Source organism: Parasteatoda tepidariorum, unplaced genomic scaffold (assembly GCF_043381705.1).
Source record: "Parasteatoda tepidariorum isolate YZ-2023 unplaced genomic scaffold, CAS_Ptep_4.0 HiC_scaffold_504, whole genome shotgun sequence".
Taxonomy (NCBI): Eukaryota; Metazoa; Arthropoda; class Arachnida; order Araneae; family Theridiidae; genus Parasteatoda; species Parasteatoda tepidariorum.
The window spans coordinates 3,963-11,706 of record NW_027261797.1 but is presented as its reverse complement, the minus strand read 5'-3'; the positions used below and the strand labels follow the sequence as shown (position 1 = coordinate 11,706).

Here is a 7,744-nt window from a genome sequence, read left to right as displayed (position 1 = left end):
TACTTCGCATGCGCAAGTAAATATGTGTTGTCAGTAAACAAACAAGCAAAAATAAATAAATGAAAATTTCACAGAACATAAAGGTACGAACTTCAACAGTCCGTACAGTTTTAATCTAGGAATCCTTACAAAAACATCCATAAAAGTATTTTTGTTTCTTATTTTTGCTCATTAATAAATACTTAAAAAAAATATTGATAAAATCCTAAAGGCTTATATAAGTCAAAAGAAAGCAAATGTTAGACAAAATTTTACGCTCCCTTAATTTAAAACAGAGTTATATAAAACATTATTCACAAAAATTATAATTACTTAATTTTATCATCATCAGATTGCGTAGAATATTAATTAGCAAAATAGCTGTTTACCAATTCAAAACTTCATAACTTTTCCTAAACCATTTACTTTAGTAAACACCAAAAGATTGAGAAAATAATATAGTCTGCCTTTCCTGTACGTATATTTTCTAGCGTAAACTAAGTGTTCCGTGTTCATATCAATATAAAGGGAGGTTCAGTGGTTTTGTGTCAATAGTTCAAAATAATTCATCGGTGAAATCAAATCAAATATAACAAAACAAATATTTAATTACGAAAAAAGGATTAATACAACTTAACACTTCCGTGTCTACATGTTCACTGCTTGTTGATGCGCTCACAGCGCCCTCTCAGTAAGGAGGTTTTGCCTTTCTCCCCACTTAAATTTCGATGAAATTTATCACCAAAATAATTAAACAATAATTAAGAATTAATTCAGAATACATCAAATTTTCTGAATAAAAATATTTAAATCTGACTTTATCTAAAGTATTGAATTTTAAAATTAGCAAATTAAATGAAATTAAAGTTCAAATTGATTGAGTTTAAAAGTTAGTTCAGAATAGTTCAAAATGTTCCTGGGTCTACGGGGCTATCTGGAATCGGCAATGGTGCCACTTTGTTGATGGCTCGTCGTAGAACACCTGTCGAGGTCTTGAAGTCAACAACTCTAACTAGTCCATCTTTTCCAGGCAGAACGTTCACGATGCGCCCTAAAGACCAGTACATAGGCTTAGTGTTGGGATCCTTTAAAAGGACGAGTTGATTCACTTTCAAGTTTGGATTCTGAACTTTCCACTTCGCACGAGTTTGAAGGTGTTGTAGATACTCAGAGCTCCATCTCGACCAGAACTTATTCCGAAGATTCTGAACAAGTTTCCACCTAGAATGAAAAGATAAAGAATCCGAAGCAGTATGGGGTTAAGGGAAAGATAAAATAGCATTTCCAGTTAAAAAGTGTCCCGGCGTTAAAGGATTAGTGTCATTGGGACCGGAAGAGAGGGGTGATAAGGGACGGGAATTCAAAACTGCTTCAATTTGAGTCACTAATGTGGTTAACTCTTCAAAGTTCAAAATAGCTGATTTTGTCACTTTTAACAAAATGCGTTTCATTGCTTTTATGTTTGCCTCCCATAATCCGCCAAAATTTGGAGAAGCTGGTGGAATAAAATTCCACTGAATACTCTCTTCTGCACTAAATCGTTGAACAGTAGTGGATTTACAAATTCTTTCCCACTCATTAAGGATATTTTTTGCACCCTTAAAATTTGTGGCGTTGTCACTCCAGATGATGGATGGCTTGGATCTTCTTGAAATAAATCTTCTAAGACAAGCCATAAAAGCCTCGGTCGTCAAATCGGACACAACTTCGAAGTGCGTGGCCTTTGTGCAGAAACAGATGAAGATAGCGATGTAGGATTTTAAAGTAACTTCTGATCTTTTCAAATTTGGTTTCGTAATTATGGGACCTGCATAATCCAGTCCGACCCTTTCAAAAGGTCTCGATGGTACAATTCTGTCTCTTGGCAAATCTCCCATCATTTGGTTGATGGTTTGGTTTTTCGATCTGAAGCAAGTAATGCACTTATTTAATATTCTTCTAACTTGGTTTTGACCAGATGTAATCCAATACAATTGCCTTATCAAATTCAGGGTAGTTTGTACTCCAGAATGCAAAGATTTTTTGTAAAAATAATCAATGATGAGTTCAGTCAGGTGATGATTCTTAGGCAAAAGTATTTGGTGTTTTTGAAATTCAGGAAGTCTAGAATGTTTCAATCTTCCTCCGACTCTCAATATTTCTTTCTTGTCCAAAAATACATTTAAGGATGATATTTTGCTATTTTTTGGAATAGCGTGATCCTTTTTCAAACACTTGACTTCAGATGGAAATTCAGAAAACTGTACATGTTTTACTAAAATTTCCGTGGCTCGTTCTAATTCAGACGCACTTAAACACTCGGTTTTCCTTAATGTTGGTTCCATTTTACAATTATGCACAAATCGTAAGCATAAAGCTGTTATTCTAATTAGTCTACTGAATGATGAATATCTTGCGATCAAATCATCTGCTGGCCCTTTTTCAACTGTTGCATTTACAGTAACTGATTTCTTGATTTCCAATTCATCGATGTTCTTATCAGTTTGTATTACTGGTTCTAACGATACTGGCCATTCTGTTTCATTCAATGTTAACCAGGTGGGGCCATGCCACCGTAATTCGTTGATCTTAAGATCATTCAAGGATGCTCCTCGACTTATCAGATCAGCAGGATTGTCTTTTCCTATACAGTGATGCCACTGGTCGGGTTTGCTCAGTTTTTGTATCTCTTGTACTCCATTCTTCACGAACACTTTGTGTCTATTCGGGTCTCCTTTGATCCAGTAACATGCTATTGACGAGTCTGTCCAATAGAATCGTTTAAGAGGTAATTCTAGAACAGATTCAATTTTATGGCTTATTCTTGCTGATAAAAGTCCGCCCATGAGCTCCAGTCTTGGGATTGATAGTGTCTTTAGAGGTACTACTCTACTTTTTGAAGCTACAAATGAAATAATATTTCGATCAATCAATTCTATACGTAAATAAGCCACAGTTCAATAAGTTTTCTTGGATGCGTCAGAAAAGCAATGCAGTTGTATGCTAATTGTACTTCCAGGTAACAATTCTTTAAAGTAGCAACGTGGAATTCGTATTTTCTTTAAATACTCGATTCCTTATATCATTTGTTCCAAGCAACTCCTAATTGTTTAGGCAACTTTTCATCCCAGTCCAGACCTAAACACCAAATTTCTTGCATCAAACATTTAACTCGAATAGTGTATGGACTAACAAAACCTATAGGATCAAATAATCGACCTGCTACTTGTAATAAGTATCTTTTAGTTTCCTTTCTTTTGGAGAGAAATGCTTCCAGATTTTTAGAATCAAAATAAAATGTATCAGTTTTCTCATTCCATCCAACTCCTAGGACCTTAGAAGTTATCAAGTTAGTGTCCAGTGCACTTCCAGATTTATCAACTTCAAAATTCAAATCCTTCAATTCTTGGGTAAGTTCAGGTGAGTTACTCCTCCATTTTCGAAGATCCATGCTAGCATCTTTAAAAATCTGTTCACTTTCTTTACAAATTTTCAAAGCTTGTTGAACATTGTCTTCTCCGCAAAGGAAATCATCGACATACAGAGACTGATTCAAATGCTTGTAAGTCGACGGAAATGTGTCCATGTATTTTTTCAGATGATGTTTAATTGTAGCTGCTAGTAGGAAAGGGCTTGATTTCACTCCAAACAAAACTCTGCACATTCGGAACACGTCCAACTTCTTGTTTTCCAAATCCAAATTTTCTGGATCATCATCCCAGAAAAATCTTGTAAAGTTATTTTCACATTCATTAATTTCAATCATCAAAAAGTCCATTTTAATATCAGCTGCGAAGGCAATTGGGGTTTTCCTGAATTTGATCAGGAGACTAAACAAGTTTGGTATGAAATTAAGGCCGGTGTGTAGACATTCATTCAAACTTAACTGTCCTTTATCATGTGATCCTGCATCAAACACAATCCGTACTTTGCTTGTAGTCATATCAGTACGAATCACTGCTCTATGTGGTAGATAAAATGCGTTTTTCTGCAAATTCTCTTCTTCAACGTTCAATGATATTCTCGGAAAGATAGTTCTTTAATATTGAGCTATATTCACTAAGTAAAGTAGAATCATTTCTTAAAGTAGATCTTAATTTCATAAATCTATTCTTTGCCACTTGTTCATTGTTTTCTAACAACGATTTCATATGCGGTTTCCAGGGAAATTTGACTTTATAGCGTTTATTTTCATATGAAATTCCAGCTTCAAATTCGGACATTATATCGTTATCATTAATTTTATCGTCAGATATCTCTGCCTCAATTCCTAAATTTTCTAAATCCCAAAATTCACTAAGTTGTTTGGAAATGATCGACTCATTAACAATAACACTCATTGTAAATAATTCCTCGCAATTTGTGCTCCCCCCTTGTAAAGACCATCCCCACAACGTTTCGACTGCTACTAAGTTTTTGTTTAATCGCATAATTCGCCCAGTAACTACTTCATAGTAATAGTCCCCACCCAAGAGAACTGTTATTTCTTTATCATTAAACTCATAACAATCAGCTAATTGTATATTTCTTAAGTGTCTAAATTTTTTATCAATGTTTTCAGGAGAGGTCGGTAAATGTGAGGCCGTTATATTATCTGTTTCAATTGCTTCAATTTCGATGAATAAATTTGGATCATGTCTATTTTACAATTTAATTTTCACGACATTATATGTTTTCCCTTTGTTTTCATTACCGCCAAATGTGCAAATTGAAATACTTTCTTCTCTGATTATAGGAAAGTTAAATTTTTTGACAAGGGACGTCGAAACAAAGCTACGCTGACTCCCATTATCCAGGAAAACGTGGCATATTTCCTTTTTATTTTCATCCCCAATTAATGCAGCGCATGTATGTAACAAAATGCTATCGGATTTAGTATTATTAGCTTTCGTTTTAAAAACTGCCGAAACGACGCTATCTGTTACATTTTTCTGATTAGGACTTTCAATATTCGAATCATTTTGTTTCCGAAAACATATTGAAATATGGTGGGATCCCCCACAAAAGGAACAGTTTTCTTTAATCGAACATTCTGCAACACGATGACGAGGTTTAAGGCATAAAAAACAACATTCTTTCTTTTTCAAAATATCTCTCTTTTCCTTAGCATTAAATGTATAACACGATTCTAATTTATGTGACTTATTGCAGAATAAGCATTTCTCATTGCCTGGCATCAATGAGAGGCTCTGTTGAGATGAGATCGTAGAAAAAGTGTTTTCTTTTTTCAAGGGCATGCCTGTGCTATTACGTTTAACAAACCCATAATTCGTATTTTTTTTATCTTTCTTGTGGGGGAAGGAAATAAGATGATTATGGTTTATGATTATTTATTTGAAGTGATCGTTCGCGGCTCCGTATTTCTGAATTGAGAAACATTAATAGAGCACTTAAATCAAATTCCTTATCATTTTGGGATCGATTAAATTGCAAAACAAATTCTGAAGGAATTAATTTCATTAAAATGGGTGTCAATAAACTGATATAAGTATCTCCTTTTATACCCAAGCTTTCTAAACTGCGTATTTGTGTTTCCGCGCTGTCATATAAATTTCTAAGACTCATAACATCATTAGGATTTTTGACAGGCGATAAATTTAATAAATCACTCAAATGAGCGTTGATTAACATGTTTTTGTTCCCAAATCTATCCTTTAATAAATCTAGGGCTTTATCGTAATTCTCATCAGAAATTGCAAATCCGTTAATGCATGCAAGAGCATTTCCACATAAATACGATTTCAAATAATTAAATTTATCAACTTTGCTTAATTTTACATTATTATGAATACAACTTTCAAATAAATTGTAAAAATCTAACCATCCCGCATAATTTCCCGCATATTTATTTATATTTCATTTAGGTAGATTTATGTTCATGCATTCAGAATTATTTGAATCATTTGTTTCAGAGGTATTTGAAACTGTATCAGCTGGGATAGAATTCATTTTCTTTATTTTTATAGAAAGTTTTGTTTTCCAAAAAAATTATTTTTTCTTGGATTTCTTCAGAAGTTACAATATCTTCAGAAATTGTATCTTCAGACAAAAGATCTACAATTTCATCATTCAAAAAATTTTATTTGCTTTCTTTTTCATTCAATTGTGCTAAAAAAGCTTCAAATTGTTCCAGTAATTCTGTTTCGTCATTAATCGATTCTTCAATTTTATTAATCAATTTTGTCAGTGCTGTTCGTACAGCGGTACGCTTCTTTTTCAATTCTGAAATATTTTCTGCCATATTTATTTCTATCCAGGTAATTCAGTTTCAATGTAAATAATAAATTCTTACCTGGATATTTCGTTCGCCGATGACGTCAAATCTGTTTAAATCAATTCAGCTTCCTTTGGCCGATTGCACCATAAATGTTCCGTGTTCATATCAATATAAAGGGAGGTTCAGTGGTTTTGTGTCAATAGTTCAAAATAATTCATCGGCGAAATCAAATCAAATATAACAAAACAAATATTTAATAATGAAAATAGGATTAATACAACTTAACACTTCCGTGTCTACATGTTCACTGCTTGTTGATGCGCTCACAGCACCCTCTCAGTAAGGAGGTTTTACCACTAAGCATAAAATGAAATTCAGTTGCAATCATTTAATAAAATTTCTCTAAGAAGCATTGAATAAATGCTTGGAAGGTAAAGGGACTTAATAATTTTTTATCGAATCTACGCACTTTTGTCACGATTTTTGGTATTGTAGTAATGATCCTGGTAAATTAACAATGTGAGATTAGAGAGTCACTTAAATCGAGAGAGCAAAGGTGTGAGTTTACAGGCGGGCATTCAATATATGAGCTATGGTAAAAGTTCCCCCTTTGGAACTTAACAAAAGTTGTTTTGTGTGTTATTTCTGTCTAATTAAGAATAATTTCAATTCGAATCATTTTTCACGAACTTCTCAAATTCTCAGATTCTCATGAAAATTAAAAAAATATTATCACATTTGAAAATTGAACGGACGTGAAACAAAAGGAAACTGAACATATATTTGAAAGAACAATGATAAATAATATTGATTGGAACAGTTATAATTAGTTGATTTTATTATCACTTTATTTGGTAGAATAGAAATTAACGAAATAGTATTTAGTTGAGTTTGACCTTCCAAACCTTCATCAACTTACCAAAATCAATGGCATGAGATAACACAGCACAATTTGATTTCAGAGCAAAACTAATTCTGCTTTTTTTCGACTTATCATTAACAACGGATTTAATATCAATAAACGAACATTAAATGAATACAGTCATGACCATTTAATACAATTTCTCTGTGACACGTGGAAAAAATTCAAAGAATGAATGAAATCACTGAAAATTGAATTTATACACCTTTGCTATATTACTTGGTATTGTAAAATTGATATGGCAAATAACAGCTTCTTTTCAGTCGATAAAGCCAATGCATGAGTTTACTACCAGCGTGTTATACATGAGCTTGAATAAAATGTCACGTTTCGAAGAATCTACAGACAGATTTTCGTTCAAACTTTGAACCCTACAAATTTTAAATCTAAAAATATTATTTTCGTTCGTTAGGTTTATTAATGAATAATTGTAATCATAATAATTTTTTTCATATTCCTGTAAAATTCAAAAGTTTGATTAAAAAAATTTTTTAAAAACAACAGTTCACACTTGAAAATTAAATGGACTTGAAACATAACAAAACGCACCATAAATTCAACATGACAATGTTAAACAATATTAATTAAGATAGTTATAATTAGTTCATTTAGTTATCACATTAATCAGCACAGTTTGTAGAATATCA

General features: G+C 32.6%; 1 pseudogene; it reads right to left on the bottom strand.

The window, feature by feature from the left end:
* Nucleotides 1–569: 569 nt before the first annotated feature.
* LOC107449093 (uncharacterized) lies at nucleotides 570–6,209 on the bottom strand (annotated as a pseudogene).
* Nucleotides 6,210–7,744: the final 1,535 nt, after the last annotated feature.